The sequence below is a fragment of the Lontra canadensis genome, unplaced genomic scaffold (assembly GCF_010015895.1).
Source record: "Lontra canadensis isolate GAN:19392208 unplaced genomic scaffold, GSC_riverotter_1.0 scaffold7, whole genome shotgun sequence".
Classification (NCBI taxonomy): Eukaryota; Metazoa; Chordata; class Mammalia; order Carnivora; family Mustelidae; genus Lontra; species Lontra canadensis.
In genome coordinates, this window is record NW_022631001.1 from 20,696,474 (window position 1) to 20,722,709 (window position 26,236).

A 26,236-nucleotide genomic window follows, 5' to 3' on the forward strand; every position below is an offset into this window, starting at 1 on the left:
AAAACCTACACATTGAAATCGGTGTTTACAATTAGTTCACTATTGACTAGAAAGTACATTTAGACTTGACAATAACCAGGTTTCTTCCTAAAATCACATTAGTCTAGACTTTTGATTTTAATGAAAAATGTAACATTGCAAAGATGAAGTTGTGATTTTTTTCTTTTTGCTAATCTTTTTCTTTTCTCATAAATCTCAAAAATATGTAATCAAAATTTAAATGTAATTAATCATGTTTATGAAAGTAAAGGCAGTTACGTGTAGTTCACATCTGAACCAGGTATTAGCTTCTTGCATTTAGAAACAAATAGGTACCTGGAACAGATGGAAGAAAAAAATTTTTTAAGTAATTAGCTTAAATAAGGAAAATTAACTCACAGAACCATCAGGAGTGACATGTAACAAATTAGAAAGTCTTAGACGTCAGATCACATGGCCTTGAAAATAACATACACTTAGATTCTTTTCTGATTTATCTTTGAAATAAAAGGTATTATTTGATAATTCCGATAACAAGATTATTAACAATATTTTCAGAATACTGTGCAAAAAACTTATTGCAATAGCCCTGTGAGACTATAGGATTTGCAGAGCAGTGGGTGGAAAAGGTCATGTCAGGCATGTCATGGAAAGTTCCTTATGCCTTTCAAAGCATGATTTTAAGAAATTAAAATCATGACTCATACAAGTATGAAGTGAACATGTATCAAATATTTTATTCAATTCATAAATTACTAAGGGAACAAGGAAAATAGTAAGGCTGGTTCAGAGAGCATTTGAAGAGCTGTGTATTCATATAGGCAATTTAATAAAGGAATTTTAGAATTAGATTGTGAGGTTAGTTACAAACTGGAAGGCAGCTATGCTCACCACTATACCACCAACGCTGCACGTTAGTTACAAACTGGTTAATATCCTACAGACCAATAAATCTTAACCTTTGGAATTTTCTCTTCTACCTGACAAAAATTATTTGTAACTCTACTAGACAGAAATCTACAAGTTAACGTGTAACTTTACTTAATGTGGGATATTTAATTCAGTAGTCAGTAGAATAATGGAGCAAAGTACATTCTCATAAGTAATTAACCTTTGAACAAATCTGTGTCCCCAGTTATTCCATTGAAAGGGAACGCTAGGGGCACCTGGTGGCTCAGTGGGTTAAAGCCTCTGCCTTCCGCTCAGGTCATGATCCCAGGGTCCTGGGATCCAGTCCTGCATTGGGCTCTCTGCTCAGCGGGGAGCCTGCCCCCCACCCCCACACCCTGCTTTCTGCCTGCCTCTGCCTGCTTGTGATCTCTGTCAAAGAAAGAAAGGGCACGCTATCTACCTTCTGGCCTTATATCCAAGTTTTAGATAATCTTTCTTAAATTTTTGGTATTCATTTTTTAATGTATGAAGTTTTTATTTTATTTTATTTATTTATTTGACAGAGAGATAGAGAGAGGGCACAAGCAGGGAGAGCAGCAGAGGAAGAGGGAAAAACAGGCTCCCCACTGAGCAGGTAGCCCAGTGCTGGGCTCTCTCCCAGGACTCTGGGATCATGACCTGAGCCGAAGGCAGATGCTTAACCAACTGAGCAACACAGGCACCCCGCTGGCAATGTATAATGTTAGAAGCAAAGTACCTTCCCTTCAGAAGTGTCATAATATGTGAAAGGTATAAGTTTACCAAGGGTTTGCCATTATAATACCCCTAGTGGATTAAATATGTTCCTACTTTCCTGGTAAAGTACAGTGAACCACAGAACACAGTATACAGTGAAACTTGACAGAAGATTAAATTGGCAGGATATGAGCTTCTGTATTTTTTTTAATGTGTTTCGAAGTATTCCTAATCATGTCAGTCAAATGTGTCTAGTTGAATATGCATAGTTCCAGGATTATTAGTATGCAGTACCTCATGTTTCCGATTAATGCCTGATTTGATCTCCAGTAAGAAATTGTTAGTCTTCCCTCAGCCTTTTCTTTAATTGTATTTAACAGACTTTCAAAATATAGTAAATGTAGTTAAATTTAGAAGTTTAACATTTTCCAAAAGGATATCTATGTTGGTTTTGTGGTTTTATGGCTCCATTTTAAAGTTTAATTTGGTAGTTATTGTTGTTTTTAATAAACTTTCTATTTTTGAGTAATTTTTAAATATATAAAAGTTGCAAAGACAGTGCAGACTTCTAATGTACACCTCTTGCCCAGTTTCCCCCACTGTAAATATTGTACATTCCCATGGTACATTTTGTCAAAAACTAAGAACCCATTGTTAGTTTATTACTGTTAACTACATTCCAGACTTTATTTGGATTTCACGTTTTCCACCAGGGCTTGCTTTCTTCTTGCAGAATCCCATTCAGTGTCCCACATTACTTTTGATTGTCTTGTTTCCTCCAGTGTCTTCTAGTCTGTAACAATTTCTCAGTCTTTCCTTGTTTTTCGTGACTTGTAGAATGTATCCCAATCTGGATTTGTCTGTTGTTTTTCTCGTGTTTCAACTGGAGTCAGATGGGTTTTTGAAAAGAATACCGAGAAGTGCTCTTACCATCATCAGGGGTATGGGATATCCATATGGTGACATTAACCTTTATTACTTGGATTAGATAGTGTTTGCTGATTTTCTCCACTGAAAATGTACTGTTTTTCCCTTTCTTCGTCCTTTGGAAGTAAGTCACTAGGTCTACCCCACCCTTATTGGAGGTGGGAATGAGGGGTTAGGAAGCACAAGATGAAATTAAGCATCATGTCCTGAAGGGGAGAGTATTTGGAATTCTTCTATTTGGGAGATTTGTTGTCTCTTCACCCTTATTTATTTTTGTAATCATTTATATCAAGATGGACTCATTTATTTTATATGTTGGGTTATACTCTAATTCCATGCATGTTATATATTTTGTTACTCCAACTGTTTTAGTTTTAGCTATTGGGAACTCATTCAGATTGACTCTTGTAATACCCTTTTGACATGCCCTTATCCTTTTGTTTTTTGAGTACTTCCTTATTCTCTGGTAGTGTGAAATAGCCCATATTTATTTACTTGTTTTATGTACTTATTTTTTATGATCAGTGAACCTACACTGACACGTGTTAATACTCAAAGTCCATAGTTTATATTAGGGTTCACTTTTGGTGATGTACGTTCTGTAGTTTTGGATGAATGAGTAATAATGACACATATCTGTCATTATAGTATCACATAGAATAGTTTCACTGCCCTAAAAATCCTCTGTGCTCCTCCTACTCATCACTCCCTCCCTCTTAACCCCTAGCAAACACTGATATGTTTCCTCTCTCCAGAGTTTTGCCTTTTTCAGAAGGTCATATAGTTGGAATCATATAGTATGTAGCCTTTTCAGATAATCTTCTTTCAGTTAGTAATATGCATTTAAGGTTCCACCACATCTTTTTGTGGCTTGGTAGCTCATTTCTGAACAATATTCCATTATTTGGATGTACCATAGATTATCCATTCACCTTCTGAGGGAAACCTTGGTTGCTTCCAAGTTTTGGCAGTTATCCTAGCCTTATTTTTTATTTTCCCTACCCTGGCCCTTGAAGCAGCCATTTCTCCAAAGAGACTTGGTTCCTTATATTGGAAAGTGTTACTTAGAAGCCAAGATTCAGTCATTGGGTACCTTCCTACTGGCGGTGGATTATTGCTCCTAAACCCTCTGGGCAGATAGAGCTATACATTTTTTTTAAAGAAAGCTAAGTATTTTTATTACAATCTTCCTATAAATATAATTTGTAAGTGACATGTTTATTCTGAGAGAATTGGAAATACACTAAATTGCAAAACCTACATTCAGAAATGTCATATAATAAAATTTTCCATTTCTTGTCAGTTAGAGTCAGAATTGGAACAGGTAATATAGCCTAATGTATTTGAAAGAGTTTTTGATGATTATTGCTTTTCTTTTTTTGTTCGTTGTGTTTTGTTTTGCTTTTTGCTTTTGGTGTTTTGTTAACAGGTGTTTTTTTCCTTATTATGTGTTTTTTTAGTAAACTATGAAGGCAAGGATATTTCAGGATAAAACATGCTTTTCTCTTAAACATTGCTATTGGAAATATCAATTGGAACAGCCTTTACAGAAATACCTTTTACCTAGAATTTCATTTCTAGGAATTTTTTTTACAACTCTGTAAAGGTGTATAAACAGAAATGTTGAAAGCAACTTTGTTTATACTAGGGGGAAAGTACTACTAACAATCTAAGTGTCCATTTAGGAAGATTGATTAACCTTCAGTATACCAAGAAAATAGACATCACCATTTACCATCCGGGGGTAATGGGCCTTATTTATAATAAATATTTTTATCCCATCTTATGAAAAATTTGCGGAAGTATAAATAAGGAGTTAGTGAAAATAAACTTCATTAGAATTTTAATGAGAATGTAAACGTAGCAAGCCCAAATTTTTAAAAACTGCTTTATTGAGAGATTTCTTATTTATTTACCATAAAATTCACCTATTTTAAAGTATACAGTTCAGTGGGTTTTAGTATATTTTCACAGTTCAAATATCACCATAATCTAATTTAAGAATATTTTTATCAGGGGTGCCTGGGTGGCTCCGTTGGTAAGCATCTGCCTTCAGCTCAGGTCATGATCCCAGGGTCCTGGGATGGAGCCCTAGCTCCCCACTCAGCAGGGAGTCTCCTGCTCCCTCTGTCTCTCCCCCCGGCTTGTTCTCTCTTTCTCTCTCAAAAAATAAATAAAATATACATTTTTTTAAAAAGAATATTTTTATCACCCAAAAAGAAACTTTTTCTCATTAGCAGTCACTCCCCATCCTCCCTCCCATTCCAGGCAACCACTTAACTATTTTATGTCTCTATGAATTGCCCATTCTGTGTATTTCATATAAATGGAATATGTAGTGTATCATTTTTTGTTCTATTTTGCATAATATGTTCAGTATCCATGTTGTAGCGTGTGTATTTCATTTGATTTTATTACCAAATAACATTATATGTGTGAGTGTAACACATTTGTTTATCCATTCAGCAGGTAATAATGGACCTATAAGTTGTTTCTGTTTTTTGGCTATTATTACTAATGTTACTATGAATATTTGAGTACAAGTATTTGTGTAAACATGTTTGCATTTCTCTTGAGTAGGTATTTAGGAATGGAACCTTTGGGTCTCATGGTAATTTTAACTCTGTGAGGATTTGCAGGCTGTTTTCCACAGTGCCTATTCTGTTTTACAGCCATCCCACCAACAATGTATAAAAGTTCCAGTTTCTCAGACAATTATCATATGATCTCTCTGATATGAGGAATTTGAGAGGCAGGGAGGAGGGTTGTACAGGGTAGGGAAGGAAAAAAATGAAACAAGATGGGATTGAGAGGGAGACAAACCATAAGAGACTCTTAATCTCATGAAACAAACTTAGGGTTGCTGGAGGGTGGTCAGGAGGGATGGGTGCTTGGGTTATGGACATTGGGAGAGTATGTGCTATGGTGAGTGCTATGAAATGTGTAAGCCTGATGATTCACAGACCTGTACCCCTGGGGCAAATAACACATTATATGTTAATAAAAATAATTTAAAAAAATTCCAATTTCTCCACATTCTTGTCAACACTTATATGTCTTTTTCATTGTGCCATTTTAGTGAGTGTAAAGTAGCATCTCATTATGGTTTTGATTTGCATGTCCCTAATGACTACTGATGAACATCTTTTGGTGTTCCTGTTGGCCATTTGGATATCTTCTTTGGAGCTATGTCTGGTTAAATATTTGTTTCATTTTTTGTTTAGTTTAGTTGTCATTTATCATTTAGTTGTAAGAGTTTTTTTTTTATATACTCTGGATACAAGACCCTTATCAGACACAAGATTTACAATTTGTTTTTCCCATTCTGTAGTTTGTTTTTTCATTTTCTTGATGATGGTGGTAAAGCCCAATTTTTATCCTCACTTTTCTGGGTTTTGAAAGTACTCCATACAGATACAGCCCTTTGAATGTAGCTAACTGTTTATCAGTTGCCATGGCATGAACCAGGAATATATCTATACTTAATACAGATTCTGGATTTCGAATACTTCTTTAGGAGTTTCAAGCTTATTACTACTTCTGGTTCTTGCACTCACATCATCAAAAAATAATACTTTCGAGAACAAGACAGTTCATAATTTTGAAGAGGGGGTAGCCATCTTTTTTGATTCATAATTGCAAAACATTTTTATTTTTAAATTTGTAAACACCAATGATCAAATAACTTTATTTTTTCATTTCTATATGATATATTTTCTTCCAGATGGTTTTGTATACATACTTGCCTTCAGCCTTTGTTCATTGGTTAACCACGTCAAGTAAATTTTTGGTACACAAATGTAGATGATGAAAGAATATTGTCACATATCCTTCCAAAATAATGGTATGATCCCATTTCCTGTTGCATATTATTGCATGATGAAGTCCTAACTGTAGAGTAACTAATTGGATAGAAATATCGTATTTCCTTTTGGCCCTTAGAAATGTATTATTCACTTATCAGTTCTTGGGTTTGAGAAAATTCATTTAAGATATCGTTATCTGTAGGCTCATAGTCTGAGAGTTCACTTACACCAATTTTACCATTATTATTGGAGACTAGATTGTTACAATCTGTCTCTTTGCATTCGTTTCCTGGCTTGTCTAATATTTATGAAACATCTTTATCATTTTTCTTCTCTTTGTGAGTGAAAAATAAAAGATCTCAATTCTCAACTGTATTCTCTGAAAACTACAAAAAGACCACAACATTCATGTGTCCAGGCTTTTCTTAGACCTGTGTGAAAGATGACACAATACTTTGTGTACTGCAGTAAGACAATGTAAGATGAAATGGTGATGATGATTTCTCTCACTCTGCATCTTCCTCTTACCCACTGTGCATCCTAGGCACCCATCATTTTCTATTTTCAAAGTTTTACTCTTTTTTACTTAGGAGGAATTGGTGAGTAATGAAATAATTTCTGGGATGAAACAAAAAATGTTTAAGTATATAGTAAAAATAAGATCACTAGGGGCACCTGGGTGGCTCAGAGGGTTAAAGCCTCTGCCTTCAGCTCAAGTCATGATCCCAGGGTCCTGGAATCGAGTCCCGCATCGGGCTCTCTCCTTGGTGGGGAGCCTGCTTCCTCCTCTCTCTCTCTCTGCCTGCCTCTCTGCCTACTTGTGATCTCTCTCTGTTGAATGATTAAATAAAATCTTAAAAAAAAAAAAAAGATCACTAAATCCCATATATATATTAGATTCATGAAAAGATTCAGTGAGTTTTATTCTATTCAAATAAAATGCTTCAGGGGCACCTGGGTGGCTCAGTGGGTTAAAGCCTCTGCTTTCAGCTCAGGTCATGATCTCAGGGTCCTGGGATTGAGCCCCGAGTCGAGCTCTCTGCTCAGTAGGGAGCCTGCTTCCTCCTCTCTCTTTGCCTGCCTCTCTGCCTGCCTCTCCGCCTGCTTGTGATCTCTGTCTGTCAAATAAATAAATAAAATCTTAAAAAATAAATAAATGCTATGAATTTCTCTCGGTAGTAGCTTTTAAATAATGTCAGTAGTAGCTTGAATTATGTCCCCCCAAAAAACAATTCCCGTGAATACAATCTTTTTTTTTTTTTTAAAGAAGACCTTTGCAGATATAATTCCAATTAAAATACTGAATTAGGGTGGGCCTAAATTCAATGACATATTTATAAAAGAAAGAAGAAAGACATTTGGATTCCAAGATGTGGAGGAGACAGGTACAGAGAGAAGGAAGACCATGTGAAGAAGGAGGCAGAGGTAGGAATGATGCTGAGGAATGAATGCTAAGGATGCTGAGAGCCACCGGAAACTAGGCAGAGTTCTTCCCTAGAACCTTAGGAAGAGCATGGTGCTGCCAGCACCTTGATTTCAGACTTCTGGCCTTTCTGCCTGTGAGAGAATTCAGTTCTGTGCTAAAAGCCACCCAGTTTGTGGTGATTTGTTATGGCCACCTTAGGAAATTAATACAACCTTTAAGAAAGTATAAATCATGAGATACTAATTTTAAGAAGTAGTTAAAACTGCTCAACAACAGACTTAACCACAGAGAACAAACTGATGGTTACCAAGGGTAGATGAGTGAGGGGATGGGTTAAATAGGGATGGGGATGAAGGAGTGCACTTGTTGTGATGAGCAATGTATGGAAGTGTTGAATCAACATATTGTAGACCTGAAACTAATATAACTGTTAATTATGCTGGAATTAATTTACTTTAATTCTTTGTGTTTCAAAAAACAATGACAAAAACTGTTCAACAAAGAAACAAATATTAAAACTGGGTACAGTGGACCCTAGCAATAAACTGAGGGTGAAATTATGAAGTCATCCAAACAGTGGATTACTGTACAGCCATTAAAATTGATGACAGAGCTTTACAACATGTTACAAGAAAAACAGTGGTTATGAAAAAGGAAGTAGAATATGTCTCAAGGTGTTACATTGTGTGTGTGTAGGCATGTGTATGTGTTTGTAGGAAAGAGTCTGGAAAAATATACACCAGTGTTCAACTAATAAGCAGTGGCTGTCTCTACTAATTTTTATTTTCTTCTTCAAACTTGTCTTTTATTCAGATTCAAAAAGTAGCTATTCAAAAAGTCAGCTATTCCCGTGGTTGTGGGGGAGCGGATCATCAGCTCGGGCTTCCAGTTCATTTTATTCCAGTTTGATTAATTCTTTGCTTTGTGTTTGGTATGAGCAATCTTAAACTCATTCCCCCCGGGTCATCTCATCAGTGCAGATGCTGAACTCAGAAGCCATGAAACATTTATACTCAGGATGTATTCATCCTTGTTAAGTGGCTGTGGTAACAATGTCAACATGTGAACCTGAGTTAGACTGAAGTGTTCTTTATAACTGAGGGTGAAACTGTCTTCCCAACCCATATAACTTTCTCATTCTTCATCCACTTGATGCTTATCTGAACTTCATTAATTTATACTCATTTGATTTTCAAGATCTTTTTGGCTATGGCTATTTTTTTTTTAAAGAATTTATTTATTTGACAGAGATCATAAGTAGACAGAGAGGCAGACAGAGGCAGGCAGAGGGAAGCCGGCTCCCTGCTGAGCAGAGAGCCCGATGCGGGACTTGATCCCAGAACCCTGAGATCATGACCTGAACCGAAGGCAGAGGCTTAAACCACTGAGCCACCCAGGTGCTCCTGGCTATGGCTATTTTATCTGTGCTGTGCATTTTCAATACACACCTCTGTGTTTCTAATGCCTCTCCCTGTAGCATTAGACTGCTTTTCCATATGTCATTCCCCAGCGCTCAACTGAAAGAGGGCTTTCTCCTTGACTCCTTCCCTGTTTTTCTCAAGAGAAATTGTTTTTCTCTTTTTCTCCTCTTTTATAGTACTCACCTATCTCATGTACTAAAGAAAAAAGTTCCTATTTTTAATATTTAGCCGGTTCGCAGTTCTTCTCATGTCTATCTCATAGGTTATAAACATCCTGTGTCTAGATATCTGTGTCTACTAAAAATAGTAGATATTCAGTAAGTATTGTTAAACTGAATTTGTGAAGCACAAATTCTCATTCTTCTAATCTTTTCTGTATAATTTCTACTATAGAATTGAGCCCACAACAGAGTTAAATATGTTAATCACTTTTTTTTGCTCTCTTTCGTGGAAAAGATCTCACCATGAAACTTTGAGATCTTTATTTCCTGAGTATATATGAATAATGATGGTTCTTTATGCTAGTCTCTTATAGTGGGACCTTAAAACAAAGAAATTTCTTCTTTTAGTGTATTATGTATGTTAAAAATGAACTATTTTGATTGAAATATGAATTAGCAGACTCTTGGTATAAAAGATTCGAGAATTTCATTATCACCTTACCCGTTTCCTCACGTGTACAATATAGCTAGGGAATGAGCATTTCAGGCAAATTAAGCACAAGAGAAGAGGGTTTAGTAGGAATATTTAGTTTGTTTGCATATAATACAGAGAATGTGAATATTTCGATTAACCAGGGGTTGGGTGTTGGCAAGTGTGATTGCTGGAAATAGGTACAGAAGGTCATGATAGATCGAGGAGGAGTGAGAAAATAGGGGTAATAGGTGATGTTGGAAAAGTGGTGGACTTAAAGAATTGGAGGTCTTCATGAAGAATTGTGGGTATGGAGGTAAGAGAGTTAAAACCTGTACAAAATCGAGTTAATGGTCAAAGAATGGTGTTGTGAAATTCCTGTCTCCAATGTGGAATCCTTGCTCAGCTCCCACCTGTGAAGTGCCCATTGTCTTCTCCAGTGGCTGTTGTATAAACACCTCAGCATGCTCAAATGAAATTCATCATCATTCCCTCAATCTGTTGTTTGCTTCTGAATTCCTTGTGTCAGGAAATGGCACCGCCATCTTTCTAGTTTGTCAAAGCAGCTATGTGAATACCATCCCCAGGTTTCCTTTTTCCACACTCATTTCACCTTTTCAGTCATTTACATCTACTTTCCTTTGCTTCAGCTATCCTAAACTGTTTATATAAATTTCTGATAACATACAGGTGTTTCTCTGTGAATGGGGAATGTCCTTTCCCTATGTGTTTGTCTAGCCAATCCCTGCCCATCCATCTATACTCAGCTTAAGGGATTCATGGGTGACTCAGTCGGTTAAGCATCTGTCTTTGACTCAGGTCATGATCTCAGGGTCCTGGGATCGAGTCCCACGTTGGGCTCCTTGCTCAGCTGGGAGCCTGTTTCTCTCTCTGTCTGCTGCTCCCCCCGCTTGTATGCATGCTTGCTCTCTCTCTCTCTCTCTGATGAGTGAGTAAATAAAATATTTAAGAAAATGAAAAATAAACTCAGCTTAAAAATGATCTCACCCAGAATCCCCAATCCCATCCCCACATCTTGCTTATTTAAATGCCCTTCTTCTGTATGTCCATGTTCCTTTATTCTTTCTGTTTTATAACACTGGAATCACTAGGGTTTTTTTTTTTTTCTCTATAGCTTAGACTTTGAGCTTTTAGATTTAGGGACTATTTAATTTTACAACTTTATTAATACGAAATAAAGACTTAAATACCTATTGGAAAGGATTTCTATCAATTCTGCTTATTAAAGAATTGAAATTGAAATTGTCTGTTTATATGCTTATCTTCCCATTAGACCACAAATTCCTCAAACTGTATCTTGTTCCTCTTTGTCTTCATAGTTTCTTTTACTACCATTATGCCTGATTCAGAGCTCAAAAATCAATCTCAGCTTGATTGAACATTTATTGAGAGTCAGCTGTGTGCCAAACACTAGGTTAGGTGCTGGAATATAAAGATGAACAAGATAGATATGATCCCAATACTATCATGACCCAGTACTATCTAGTGAACAAGATAGGCATTAAATAAGAAATTCACAATGTGATAGCTATTACACAAAAGCTGTCCTGAGGCAAGAACAGTAAGTACATGGCAAGGGAATTTCAACCTTGTGTAGGCTGAATTGAATTTAGAATTAACCTTATCAGTAGAGTGATTACATGAGAGTGCATTTTAAAATGTCATTTATATTTGATGACCACTGGCTGTTATATTTAGTTTTGATTCTGTTGATTTTCTGTTATTGGGACAATAGAAATGTAGTTACTACAACTTTTCCTCCATACTGTATAATATTTTATGATGTACAATCTTTTCTTTACCCCAGTACATGTTATCTGTATTTGGTTATGGAATGTCTTTTGTTACTTTTATGTCACGTTTGATATATTATCCTTGAATGAATTATATTTAGCCAAATCATGAAAAGCTGGCAAACTGTCTAGCTTTTCTGTCCTGTTCCTTTATCTACTTCCAAATACTTGGAGTCTTTTATTAAACTTTATATGAAAAGGTTGTGATTTTGTATCCTATCTGACTTTAGGGCAGCAGCCAGAACAAAAGGGATGTAGACGTCATGGTCTAAAGAAATGGTTAAGAAATTGAGTAGGTTTAACATAGGAAAGACAAAGGGGAGACATGCTTTGAAATTTTCTCAGATCTCTGTTGGGCTTTGGTGAGAGCCCTGGATGCAGAGGAGTAAACTATTTTTTAAAGCACAACTTTACTGAGATATAACTCACTTAACATAAAATTCACCCTTCAGATTGTACAATTCAGTAGTTTTTACTATATTCACAAAATTGTGCAGCTGTAATAAGGGCTCAGGGGTACAAGAGCCCCTAGGTCTGGGGGTCCCAAACAGACCAAGTTTGGCCACTTGCTGCTGGTAAAACCCAAAGGCAGAAAGGCAGGTGGTGGTGAAACAAGAAAGGAATTTACTTCAGTGAGGCCAGCCCCTGGAAGGTGGTGGACCACTGTCCCAAAGTGGTCTCCAAGGTGCTGTCTCCAAAGTACTGAAAATACTTTCAGGTTTATAATAAAGAATATGCAGACAAAGGTCCATGAGTGTGTACAGGTGGGCAGTAAAGGTCAGGTCAGTCATTGTCTTGGGCATCAGTCATGTGAGGGCTTGCTGATATCAGGGCAGTCAGTGCTCAAGGGGGTAGTTTCGGTTCTCATTATGGGATGCTTTGTCCATTAGTATTTTGCCCAAGTGAAAAGATAAGCTTCATCAGTTAGAAAATACAGTCTGAAGTCAAAATGGTGACAGTTTAAGGCACAGCTGGGTCCTGTTTTACAACTATCACCACTAATTTTATATTTTCAGGTCTCCAGAAAGAATTCCCTTACACATGGGTAATCACCTCCCATTCCCTTTCCCCACAGCACCTACAACAACGACTGAATCAGAAACAATGGGAGTGTGGCCCTGCAGACTGTGTCATGACAAACCTATCAGGTAGTGATGATGCTGAGGACCACTGCCCTAGAGAACGACTGATTCTCTTTTCCCTGATTGGTGGGGACATCTGGCCTCCAGCCATTCTGGGGGAACTTGGAGAGGGCTGACAGTTCCATATGCAAAATCTATCAATGAATCTCCATTTCCTCCATCTCCAGCCTCACTGTGGTTCTGTGTGCACATCACCTCCTTTCTGCTGCAGCGTGTTTACTCTGTATTCTGCATAATTGCCTCCATGCATTGACACATCAGTCATCACTCAGCCACTGTTTTCTGTCCTCCAAAGGGTCTCCTTCCTCTTTCTTCCTTTTAACTTACCTTAAGATTATTTTACAAAGAAGTGAATGTAAATATCTGTGCTCTTTTTTAAAAAGATCTAATTGTCTTTACTAAATGATTCATGAATTGGGCATTACCCCATCTAGCAGGTAAAGGCGGGGTGGGGAGGCTTCTGTAAATATATGTGTTTATTTAATTCACTATTTGAACTTCATTTTTACTATCTTGAGTGGTAATAGTTGCTCTTCTAGTTAGGCTGTGCGTTATTTGCATGACAAGTTAGTGTCTTTGTCTAATGCATTAACTCTACAATATCTGCGTACCATTTTGCAAGTCTAAACATAGGGTTCTCTGTTTCTAGTCTTGCTTTCCTTTGTAATGGCAGTTACTAATTTCCCTTTTCTCAGCTTCAAGTGTGTGAGAGAATAACCCCATTCTTGTATTATCTCACTCAGGTCTGGCTGAGCAGAGTATCTGAAGGATTGAATGCCTTTGAAATAAACAAGTTTGGTGTGAGTTTAAAAAAAAAAAATTACCAGTCAGTCCTTTGAGGAATGATACAAATAGAACTCATTTTGCATAAAATGCAATGCCTATTGGCATTGTCTAAAAGCAAATGCAGGTTACTATAGTGAGACACCAATTAATCCTTAGTAATTTGACCATTATGGACAGTAATTGGAGCTATAAAAAGCAAAACTGATATTGTTACTTCTTACAATTACTGTGTAATCTTGTCCAAATTCTATTTTGCTCTGGTGGGTTTAATTACTTTTTTAGGAAAGGGGAAAAAAATGTTTGTTACATGTTTGCAGAATTTAGGTTGTGTTGAGAACAGAAAATTTATGTCATTTTGACTTTTTTTCCCCCTAGCTTGTTTTCTTCTACCTAAAAATAACTATGGGTACTCATTTATTCAACAATAATTTGTGTTCACCCAAATGGTATGTAACCATGTTGGACACCAAGGAGGATGTTAAAAATATGGGACAGACTTGTTGATTGACATATGGAGAGTTGCCAGTGCTGTTACAGAGTGAAGTAGCTACTGAGATAATGTTATCCCTGCTAGAAGGTGCTGAATTTGTCCAAGTAAACAGTCATATAGTTAGATTTCAGTCGAATTCTCCTTCTATACGTACTATAAGTTTTGATATCTGAGCCTCCACATCCTGACTATAAATATGAATAAAAACAGCCACCTTGCCAAGCCAATGTGAGAATTAGATGGTCTGTAAAGCCCAGCATTTATCATAGTTTGACGCTGAAATGGTAAGTGCTGTGGTGGTGGTCGTCATGACAGCTGGGACCTGGAGAGCCCAGGGTGATTATAAAGAAAGAAGCCAGGGTGTTGTAACCAGGAAGAATAGCTGGCAGCCAGTAATCCAATTGTTTTACAAGAGTAGCAGCACTGGAGTTGACACAAAGCAGAAGACTGAGATAAGTAGTGAGTCTGCCAGAATTTAGGTCTCACAAGACAGGTCAGAAGGTTAAACCAGTGCGTTGGGTTGAAGGAAGGGATTAGGACACAGAAATAAAATACCTGTCAGAATTTGAAGACCAAATAAGAAGTAAACTCTGAGAGCATATGGGATCATAATCTGCCCTAAGAGCTGTGATCAGTTACGTTGACAGTGATCGATCACTGTGTTCTAGGTTCTTTTGTTCTTTGAAGTAGAACATTGCTGTGCCCCCTTCTGTGTTTCCAGGTGCCTGACTCTTCACCCTTTATAGTTTAGTTGGGGTGTGATTTTAATTTAAGTGATTAGGTAACAGTACAATCGAGTAATTAAACCAATGCATGAATAAGCTCTTTTTGTTATTGTTCTCAACTTTATTAAATATTCTTTATATATCAAAAAATGCACCCATTTTAAATGTACAATTCAATACATTTTGACAAATTTATAAAACCTCATAACCTTTTTTGTAATAAAAATAAAAAATACTTCTATCACACACACACAAAAAAATCCCCTTATTTCTCTTTGCAGTCTCCCTCCCTGGTCTCAGGTCATAAACAACCATTGATATACTTTCTGTAGTCACAGATTAGAATTTCCTTTTCTAGAATTTCATATAAATGGCTTTTATATAACACTTTATTTAGGTTTATGTAAATGGTATCCTACAGTATTCACTGTCTTGTATCTGATTTCTCTCACTCAACATAATGCTTTTGAGATTCATCCAGTAGGTTTGTTCCTTTTTATTGCTGAATATTATTCCATTGCATGGATATATAATTTTTTAATTCACTTATCTATTCATTTTATATTTTTTAAAGATTTATTTATTTTATTTTTATTTATTATTTATTTTTTTAATTCAATTAATTCACATATAATGTATTATTGGTTTCAGAGGTAGAGGTCAATGACTCATCAATCTTATGTAATACTCAATGCTCATTACATCATGTGCCTGCCATAATGTCCCTCACCCAGTTACCCCATCCCCCACTCTCCTCCCCTCCACCAACCCTCAGCTTGTTTCCTATGATTAAGAGTCCTTTATGTTTGTCTCCCTCTCTGATTTCATCTTGTTTTATTTTCCCCTCCCTTCCCCTATGTTTTGTTTTTATTTTTTATTTTTTTTAAGATTTTATTTATTTATTTGGTAGAGAGAGACAGCCAGAGAGGAAACACAAGCAAGGGAAGTGGGAGAAGGAGAAGCAGGCTTCCCGCCAAACAGGGAGCCCAATGCAGAGCTTGATCCCAGAATCTTGGGATCATGACCTGAGCCAAAGGCAGCCACTTAATGACTGAGCCACCCAGGTGCCCCCCCATGTTCTTTTTTTTTTAATTCCACATATGAGTGAGATCATATAATTCTTTCTCTGATTGACTTATTTCGATTCAAATAATACCCTCTAGTTCCATCCACATCATTGCAAATGGCAAGATATCATTTTTAATAGCAGAGTAGTATTCCATTGTGTATATATATACCATATCTTCTTTACCCATTCATCTGTTGATGGACTCTTTCCATAGTTTGGCTATTGTGGATATTGCTGCTATAAACATTGGGGTGCACATGCCCCTTCAGATCACTACATTTGTATCTTTGGGGTAAATACTCAGTAGTGCAATTGCTGGGTTGTAGGGTAACTCTATTTTCAACTTTTTGAGGAACCTCCTGCTGTTTTCCACAGTGTCTGTACCAGTTTGCATTCCCACCAGCAGTGTAAGAGGGTTCCCCTTTCTCCACATCCTCACCAAAATTCATTTCCTTATTTGTTAATTTTAGCCATTCTCATGAGTATGAGGTGGTATCTCATTGTGGTTTTGATTTGTATTTCCCTGATGCCCAGTGATGTTGAGCACTTTTTTCATGTGTCTGTTGGCCATTTGTATGTCTTCTTTGCAGAAATGTCTGTTCATGTCTTCTGCCCATTTCTTGATTCGATTATTTGTTCTTTGGGTGTTGAGTTTGATAAGCTCTTTTGTTTTTAAAAGATTTTATTTATTTATTTGACAGAGAGAACAAGTAGGGGGAGCAGCAGAGGAGAGGGAGAAGCAGGCTCTCTGCTGAGCAGGGAGCCTGATAGGGACTTGATCCCAGGACCCTGGGATCATGACCTCAGCCAAAGGCAGATACTTAACCAACTGAGCCACCCAGGCACCCCAGAGTTCGATAAGTTCATAGATTTTGAATACCAGCCATTTATCTGATAAGGCATTTGCAAATATCTTCTCCTGTTCTCTCCATCGTCTTTTGGTTTTGTCAACTCTTTTCCTTGCTGTGCAAAACCTTTTTATCTTGATGAAGTCCCAATAGTTTATTTTTGTCTTTGACGTGTCTAGCAAGAAGTTGCTGTGGCCGAGTTCATAGAGGTTGCTATGTGTCTTCTCCTCTAGGATTTTTTTTTACTTTTTTTTTTTCTTTTCAGTGTAACAGAATTCATTGTTTATGCACCACACCCAGTGCTTCTCTAGGATTTTGATGGATTCCTGTCTCACACTGAGGTCTTTCATCCATTTGGAGTTTATTTTTGTGTATGGTGTAAGAAAATGGTCCAGCGGCACCTGGGTGGCTCAGTCATTAAGTGTCTGCCTCCGGCTCAGGTCATGATACCAGGGTCCTGGGATTGAGCCCCACATTGGGCTCCCTGCTTGGCGGGAAACCTGCTTCTCCCTATCCCACTCCCCGTGCTTGTGTTTCCTCTCTCTCTGTCTCTCTCTCAGTCAAATAAATAAATAAATAAAATCTTTAAAAAGAAAAAGAGAAAGAAAATGGTCCAGTTTCATTCTTCTGCATGTGGCTGTACTGTTTTCCCAACAGCATTTGTTGAAGAGACTCTTTTTTTTTCCATTGGATATTCTTTCCTGCTTTGTCAAAGATTAGTTGACCATAAAGTTGAGGGAATTCATTTATCTTTTGGCGGACATTTGGGTTGTTTCCAGTATGGGGCTGTTATAAATGAATCTTTATGAAAATTTATGCACAAGTCTTTGTGTGCACATGTTTTCATTTCCTTTGGGTAAATACCTAGGAATTGCTGGGTTGTATAGTAAATGTATGATTAACTTTATAAGAAACTGCCAAACAGTTTTTTAGAGTACTTGTACTATTTTGTATGCCCACCAACCAAGAATGAGAGTTTGTTTGTTTCCTGTGTTTGACAAAAATTGGTGTTGTCAGTATTTCTTTAGTCATTCTGGTAAGCATATGTCTTATTACAGTTTTAATTTGCATTTCTGTGATGACTAATATTGTTGAGCTTTCTTTTCTCATGTGCTTATTGGCCATTTAAATATCTTCTTTTGTGAACTATCTTTTTAGTTCTTTTTCCCATTTTTGTTAGGTTGTTTGTCTTATTATTTAGTTTTAAGAATTCTTTGTATGTTCTGGATACTAGACCTTTATCTGTTGTATTGTAGATACTTTCTCCTAGTATGCCTTGCCTTTCCAACTTTTTGCAGTACTATTTGAAGACCAGAGTTTTTTATTTTGTTGGTATGTACTTTATCACTTTTTTCTTATATGATTCATGATTTTTATGTCTTATTCAAAAGATTACAAAGATTTTCTCGTATTTTTTTTCCCTAGGAATTTTGTCATTGTAGCTTGTACATTTAGGTCTGTTATCTCCCCTACTAGTCTGTATAAGCTCCTTGAAGGCAAAAGCCTATGCCTGATTTATGTCTGTATTTTCCATAGTGGTTAATTGTCTAATAAAAGTTTAAAAAATAAATAAATGAATATGATTTCATGATACATAATGCCAATTGTAAGATGAGAATAGATAGCTAGTCCCAAAGCTGCTCTATTTCTTCTTGGCTGCTATGACCTGAATTACTTTTTGCTTTTGACTTATTTCACCAATCTGTTCTAGTGAAGAAAAAAAAAAATTCCATCAGAAAATGCATTAATAAACTTGGAGTAATATTGTATTGGGCTCAGTTAGATATTTTAAAGTAACTTTATTATACGAAACTAAAATTTCATTTTACCTTCCCATGTTGTTGGTATGAATTTCTCTTTGTATGAATTTGGGATGCCTCTGTGGCTCAGTCAGTGAAGTGTCTGCTCAGGTCTTGATCCCAGGGTCCTGGGATCGAGTCCCACATCAGGCTCCCTGCTCACCGTGGAGCCTGTTTTTTCCTCTGCCTGCTGCTCCCCCTGCTTGTGCTCACGCTTACTCTCTCTCCTGCTCTCTCTCACAAATAAATAAATAAAATCTTTAATAAAAAATGAATTTAGAAAATTCAGTGTTAATAAAAAAAAGTTTGAGGGGGTGCCTACGTGGCTCAGTTGGTTAAATTTCTGCCTTTGAATCATGTCATGATCCCAGGGTCCTGGGATCGAGCCCTGCGTCACCTCCCTACTCAATAGGAAGCCTGCTTCTCCCTCCCCCTCTGCTGTTCCCCATGCTTATGCTCTCTCTTCTGTCAAATAAATATTTAAAAAACAATTTTTTAAATCCCCTCTAAACTATGTACATGAATTCAAAACCACTGAAATGGTATTTTACTTCTGTGTATTTTACTTTAGTAAGATAGATTTGCTTCCTTTTTCGTAAAATGAAACTTCGTTTTTGCAACTGTAGAAGAATGTGGCAATAAAGAAACTCAAGCAGCCATGGTTTTTGCTTCTCTCTTTTGCTTCATTCACATATGTTGGTTGATAGTCATATTCTTTTTATATCTTTTGATGTCAATCCCCACTTTATCTCTTGTGATATACCCCTACACTGAAAAAATAAAGCCCATGTTTTGCCACTTGAAACAGGTGCATAGGACAGATAAACATACATGAGTCACAGAAATCTCTACAACTTGGAGAAGATGCAAAACCTGAACCAGCTGTATTTCACATTTAAGAGGCAGATTTTATGTGTGAATTACAATGGAGGTTGGAAGATAAAAATAAAAAACTAAATGTTTTTGTTTGTGGAATATCTTTTAGTGACTTTTACATAGTTTCTTCAACTGGGTAATTACTCTATGCTTTCTTCATGATTCTCCTTCAGGACAGTATAGTGTAAGATTCAGTGACAACATCTGAACCCTAGACGAACAGTACTTTAGGGACTATTGTATGAAGAATTACCTCAGAATTTATAAGCATGGCCCTGATAGCCAAAATATGTGTTTGACTTGACAATACTGGTATTTCATATGTATAGCTCTTGAGAGTTGGGTATGACATGGGAATTTGAAGGTAATTGCTCAAAATAGTTCAATCCAATGTCTCTCTACATTTTGTATAGATCATACCATAATCCATATCATTAGAAGTATTTGTTTTTAGTATTTTTATAGCACTCACTCTCTCTTCCTGGCATTTATCACCATATTTATGAGTGAAACCAAATCAAAAAAGGGAAGAACTATTCATCGTGTCATGTATGTTTTTAATGTTCCATTGGAGAATAGTTGGTTCTTCCTCATCTTTAGAAGATGATAAATAAAATGGATTATCATATGCCCACAGGATGCCTTAATAGCCTGTCAAAGCCTGATTCTCAGAGTTAGCCATGCACATACATGGAAAGTTAACAGAAGCTAGAAATATTGATTACTAAGTCTTAGGTTGTGTGTCGGTGCCTTTCAGGAAGACAGCCATTTTATCAGAGGGGAGCTATGCCTGCAAACACAAAGAAGTAGGACATTAGTTTTATAAAGCAGCAGATATGATACAGGAGGAGAGCCACAGGGACCTGACATGGCAGATCTGTAGCAGTGGGGAAAATATATATGACTAGGTACAGGGCCAAATTCAAAAGCTGCACCCAGAGTTCTGTCCTCCATTGATCTCTTCTCTCATGTTGCATTGTTTGAGCACGTGTTTTTTGCAGTTGATTATTTTCTGTAGATACTGGGATTTCAACAGTCTACTTTGGTGCTGGAAGTAAGACTTAACTGCGGTGATGGAAGTGTTCTGTATCTGCACTGTCTAGTGTGATAGCCACTAGCTGTATGTGGCTGTTGAGCACTTGAACTAGTGCTAGTTTGACTGATTAACTGAATTTGTAGTAATTTTATTTAATGCTAAATAGTGTAGCTTTAGGTAGCCATATGTGGGTAGTAGCCACCATATTGAACAGTGCAGATTTAGTTGGCCTCTGTCCAGATCCTAAAACATTGAAGTCACCCATGTCATATGCTGTTAGGAGGTTTCTATTGCCCTTAGCATTGTAATAATGCTGGGCAAGTATAGGTACTCAGGGTATATTAATGTTTGTTAATATTAATGAGTTAAATTGAATGGATACACATAGAGAAGGGAAAGGGAAGAAGCATGAAGAACTGAGTGGTGTGCTGGTGAGGTGTTTTGGGCTCTGATGCCAATGCCTAACCTTTAGTTTTCGTCTAATTTTGTCATTTCATTTTTTATTGTGTTCCATTAGCTTGTCCATTTGTGTCTTTTTTGATGTCTAAATATTGCATAGACACAAAATTTTAAATAGATATATACATAAAGTATAAAGAATAATGATGCATTTACCACCCCTGTCTTTTCAAAATGTTTCTTTAGTCTCCTGTACTTTCCCCTTGCCTCCCTATGAGAGCTAGCCTCAATTTTGTGTTTATCATTTTTTTCTTTATAGTTTCATCACATATATTCACAAACAATTCATTTTTTAGTTTTACAAGCTTTTAAATTTTATATAAATGGAATCATTTATATGTATTCTTCTGTGACTTCCTTTATTCATTTAATATTATATTCCCAATAACATCCCCATTGTTACATTATATTCATGTTGCATAGTCTACTCATTTTCACTATCATGGGATATTCCTTTGTATGACTATGCCACAAATCATCTATTTTATTACTGATAGCCTTTTTTTCTTAGTGCTTAGCTAGTGCATTACTGTGCAGCTGTGAAATCCCTGTGTATATCACTTGGCATACATGTGAAAGACTTACTATAGGGTCCAAATGAGTATTTCTCTGTTCTGTGTCTTCCTCCTCCTCTTCTCCTTTCTTTTCTTCTCCTCTTCCACCTCCCTCTTTTCCTCCCCTCCCTTCTTCCTCTTCTAGAATTAAGGGAAGACAAATGCAGAGAAATAGAGATTTTTTTTTTTTTGCTTTATTTCTGATAAGCTCAGTGCTCCTTTAAAAGCATCTTGCCCCTGTTTCTAGTCTTCCATGGCCCCTTTATACTTTTGTGTTCAAAGAACAAGTTCAGATTGGGAGTCAGTCAAAAATATTAGAAATGTCTTATTCATTCATAGTCTGTAGCTCTTTGCAAGTGGTACCTTTGTGAAATAACTCCTCTTATATCAATTATTTGTCCCTTTTACTTTGCATTATAATTGGAAATTAGAGGGTCTAGATCAGTGTTTCTCAACTCTACTGTCCATTAGAATGTCTCGGGAGCCTTTTAAAAGATATCAATGCATCATCATGCTGCTGCGAACATTCATATACAAGGTTTTATTTGAACACTGTTTTCATATCTTTGGGATTTATACTCAGAAGTGAAATTGCTGGGTTATATAATAGTTCTATGTTTGACTTTGGTGATCCCTGTGGAGGGATCACCAAACCTTTCCACAGAAGTTGCACAATTTTACATTCCCACCAGCAGTGTGTGAGGAGTTTCTCTACATCATCACCAAAACAACATTATTGCTCATTTAAAAATTTTAGTTATCAAGAGACTTTGTAAAAGGGAAATTGATGTGGGAATCTAAACAAATTTTAGAGTAGTGGTTCTTAATCAGGAGTTCACATAATAATTACCTGTGGAACTTTTAAAATTACTCATGGCCAGTACCTTCCTTAAATTTTCTGAATGGAGGGAGGTCTCCAGAGGCAAAATCCAGAATTAATACCCCTCATTAAGAACCATTGCCTGAAATAGTGGTTCTCAAAGTTTGGCCTGGGGATCCCTGAGGCCCCCTGAGATCCTTTCACGGGAGTCCTTTGAGGTTAAAACTATTTTCATCATCATACTAAGACAGTATTTGTGTTTTTCATTCTCATTCTCTCTTGAGTGCACATTGAAGTTTTCCAAAGTCTTCATGACATGTGATAGCATAGCAGATTGAATGAATAAGCAGATATGAAAATCCAGATGTCTTCTATTAAACCAGATATGAGATTTACAAAAAAGGAAAACAGTAGTACCATTCTTATGAATTTTTATTAAAAATTTGTTCTTTATGACTTATAATGGGTTTATCATTGTTTTTAAATCAATTAATACAGTTTTTTAAATTTCCCAGTTTTAATGATACACACAGGTAGACATAACCTACATAAATGAAATCTCTTTGAAATCTTCAGTAATTGAAAGCATAAAGAGGTCTTAAGACCAGCAAAATGGGAACTGTAGACTTTTGGGGAAAAAAAGAAACAAATAAAAATAGCTATTACCCATTTGTTGAACACTTACCATTTAATTAATATTAGGTTAATCTTTTCACATATTTTGTTTCATTTCGTCTTTATAATAACTCCATGACATAATGTAGATTTAACACCATTTTTGCGTGGAGAAATTCAGTCTCAAAGAAGTTAACTTGGCTAGTTCATAAGTGTAGGAGCCAGGATTTCAATTTAAGTCTTTAGAATACATGTTCTTAATCATTACCATAACCTTAAAAAGGTAAAGGTCATTTGTATGGAAATTGTTGATAGTTCAGTGCCATAATGACTCATTGACCTCTAGCATCAGGCCTCAGAAAGATAACCTTTGAAATCTTTGTAGACTTAAATAATACATAAATACCATGTGGTGCACATACTGGCCAGTTGTTCTCTTTAGTGGTCCTCAGTATAAGGACTATTAAATAGAAATATAGGAAGGATAATCTAGGTATGAAAAGATGCAGTTGGCAAAATGTTTACCTTGTTTGGAAAAGTGATTTTAGCATCTTATTAAAATAGGAAGATAAATATTCAGTTAGAACAGTCAACAAATTGTGACCCTTTACAAAAATCTGATTTTCTGAGACCTTATATGCAATCAGTCAGTCCTCTGAAGAGTCCGTCATTGCAGGGATGATAAAGTGGAATAATTGTTTTAACTTGTTGGTATCTTCTCTTACAATAGCTAAAAAATCAGATGCTTCTTTGTTTACATAGAATAAGAGGGTAATTTTTTTTCATGTGGATAATATTTCAGTTCGTCAAGAAATAAAATCTTTGCTAATTAGGGAAGTTCACCAGATCTAGTCCTTTTCAAAAATTTACTTACTGCCTACAGAGTAAAAACTAATTATGTGGGCAGTCACTTTTCAAAAAACTGATTCTATATCTCCTAGTACCTTCTGTGAAAAATTATTTCAGAGAATAGCAGAATTTTTTGCTTAGTAACTTATATTCTGTTTACCATCTTCCTTTTCTTTCCCCTCTATCCTAACCCCCCATTCCAGTGCTTTCTTAAAGATTCATTTTTGGAATCAGCATATTTAGCAGAAAATGAGTTATTTGCTTATTTGACAAATAGTAATTGTCTAGTGTGTACTGGGCACTGTGTTAAGACCGGGGATACTGTAATGAACCCAAACATAGATAAGGTCATGAAATCTACAGTCTAATGAAGGAGCTGGACAAACATTAAACAAAGGAGCACATGTTTCTTTTCTTTTTTTAATTTAAAAGGTGCTGTGAACAATAGTACATGGTGTTATTAAAAAGAGCCTAATGGGAGGATTGACCTAAAAGGTTGGAAGAAGACTGAAGCCGAAGTGGGGCTCAGGGAAGGCATGAGTTCCTTTTGTGACAAGTGAAAGAATCAGTCGAATACATGATACATGCTTCTAGAGCCTAGAAAAGAAATCTGGGCAGGAGATAGAAATGTGTGAATTGTGTGCCAATAGTTAATTGAAATTGTTAGCTGAGGTGAGATCATCTAGGGAGAATGTATACAGTGAGAAAAGAAGAGGGCCTAAGGACTAAGTTTTGAGGAATTCTAGTGTTTACTAAACAGAGTACAATGTAGGAGAAAGAGATGGACTTCAAATAAGTAGGAAAACTAGGAAAATGTAGTGTTAAATGTTTCAAGATGAGAGAATCTTCCAAGGAGAATCAAGTAAAATCAAGACTCCTTATTACCATGGCTTACAAGGAATGCCCTGCATGATCCTTTCCCACCTCTTTGACCTCTTACCATTCATCTTGCTGCTAGCGTACTTTTGTTCTTTAAACACATCAGTCTCATTTCCTATCTTAGGACCTGTGTACTTAATGTTCCCTTTTCTGGAATGTCCTTCCCCCAGTTCAGACTTTATCTCCTCAGAGAAGAGTAGCCAACCCCTCTACTCCTTTAGCAGAATTGTCAGACTCTATTGACCTTTGAATGTCATTATACAGCTAAGATTATATTTTGTTTGGGCCTCGGACTCAGTACCAGATCAAATACTTAGGACATGTTAAAGAAAGTTAATTTTTCAGAGATAGTTAACAATGCTGGTAGAGAATAATTTTTAGATTTTAGAGTGCATCCTCCCTAAGGCGTCTTGACGTGAATTGTTGAAATGGTGAGAGCTGTCTTATCCCCTTCCACCAAGTGTATTGCAGGATGGTTAGAAGAATAGGGGGAAACTGAAAAGGAGATGCATGGAGTCCGCTCTGTAGAAATAATGAATGACAAATATGTGACAGTATTGATAATCCAGTGGATTCAAAGCAGTAGTAAATGTATGATTATTTTTGAAAGATGGAAATACCATTTGACAAAGACTATTTCAAAAGCTAATTTAAAGCTGTGAGTTCACTTCAGTTCAATGAATGTTTACTGAGCTGACCACAGAGAAGTAATAGGAAGTTGGGAGTGGGGGCCTTTGGTAAAGTTGCTGATCACCCTTATGCTGAATAAGTTCTTCCCCAGCTGAAGAACAGTAATTACTCTTTCGAAATATAAAGGTGACCTCTTGAATTTCAGGGCCAGAAAAAATAAATGGCCAAGCAATCAGGGAGTGTTTTATAATAATCCACTTGCCAATTTAGGGTTTCATAAAACTCCACAGAAGGAAGAAAATGACCTTTGTAGATCTTTTTGCGGGGGGAGGTAACTTTATTTTTTATTTTTAAAGATCCATTTTTGTAGTTAACTTGGTTGATGTGTATTAAATGTAACTTTTGTTATCTTAAACATCTACTCCAAGCTCATGGACTTTCCTTATATAGCTTGCCTCTCTTCATAATCTGGCACAAGAATGCTTTTTAGTGCTGAGTGTTTTCTTTTTCTTCTGGTTGCTTCTCACAGCAGTACTGGCCTTTCACCTGGTTTTGTATCTTATTTTAGAAGTGGCCTTGTTCTCGGATCTTATTTTAAATGTTGGTTAGTCTAAGCCTCGCTGCAAATGGCTTTCATGTCTGTGAAAGACAGAAAAGAAGTCGTCAGCATAAATTAAAGTGAGAACAATTTCACATGGACCTAGAAATAAAATTGTTATAAAAGACAGTAAAGATTAATGCCAAGCTGCCCCTGTCTTCCACTCATGGAAGAATTTGAAGACCAGAACAGCTAAATGACTTGCTCAGGGTTATAAAATGTTGATGAAAATTTATCATTCTCCTTATTTACACAAAGGCAATATAATACCCTAGTGAGCTGTACTTTGAACATATAAAACAAATAAGCTACTCATAAGGAAGGTGAATATACCAAACTGTTTAACTATCTTTGCGAAGCCTGGATGAGGCATTACCAAGTTTTCTTCCTAATTCTCCAGGTTTATCAGTATTCAGTTACAAACATCAG

The 26,236-nt window shown here is 36.4% G+C and overlaps 1 protein-coding gene across 3 annotated transcripts in view; it reads left to right on the forward strand.

Annotated features, from left to right (window-relative positions):
• The window catches only part of NARS2 (asparaginyl-tRNA synthetase 2, mitochondrial), a 125,514-nt gene that overhangs the window by 60,359 nt on the left and 38,919 nt on the right, over positions 1–26,236 (forward strand). The window lies entirely within an intron of this gene.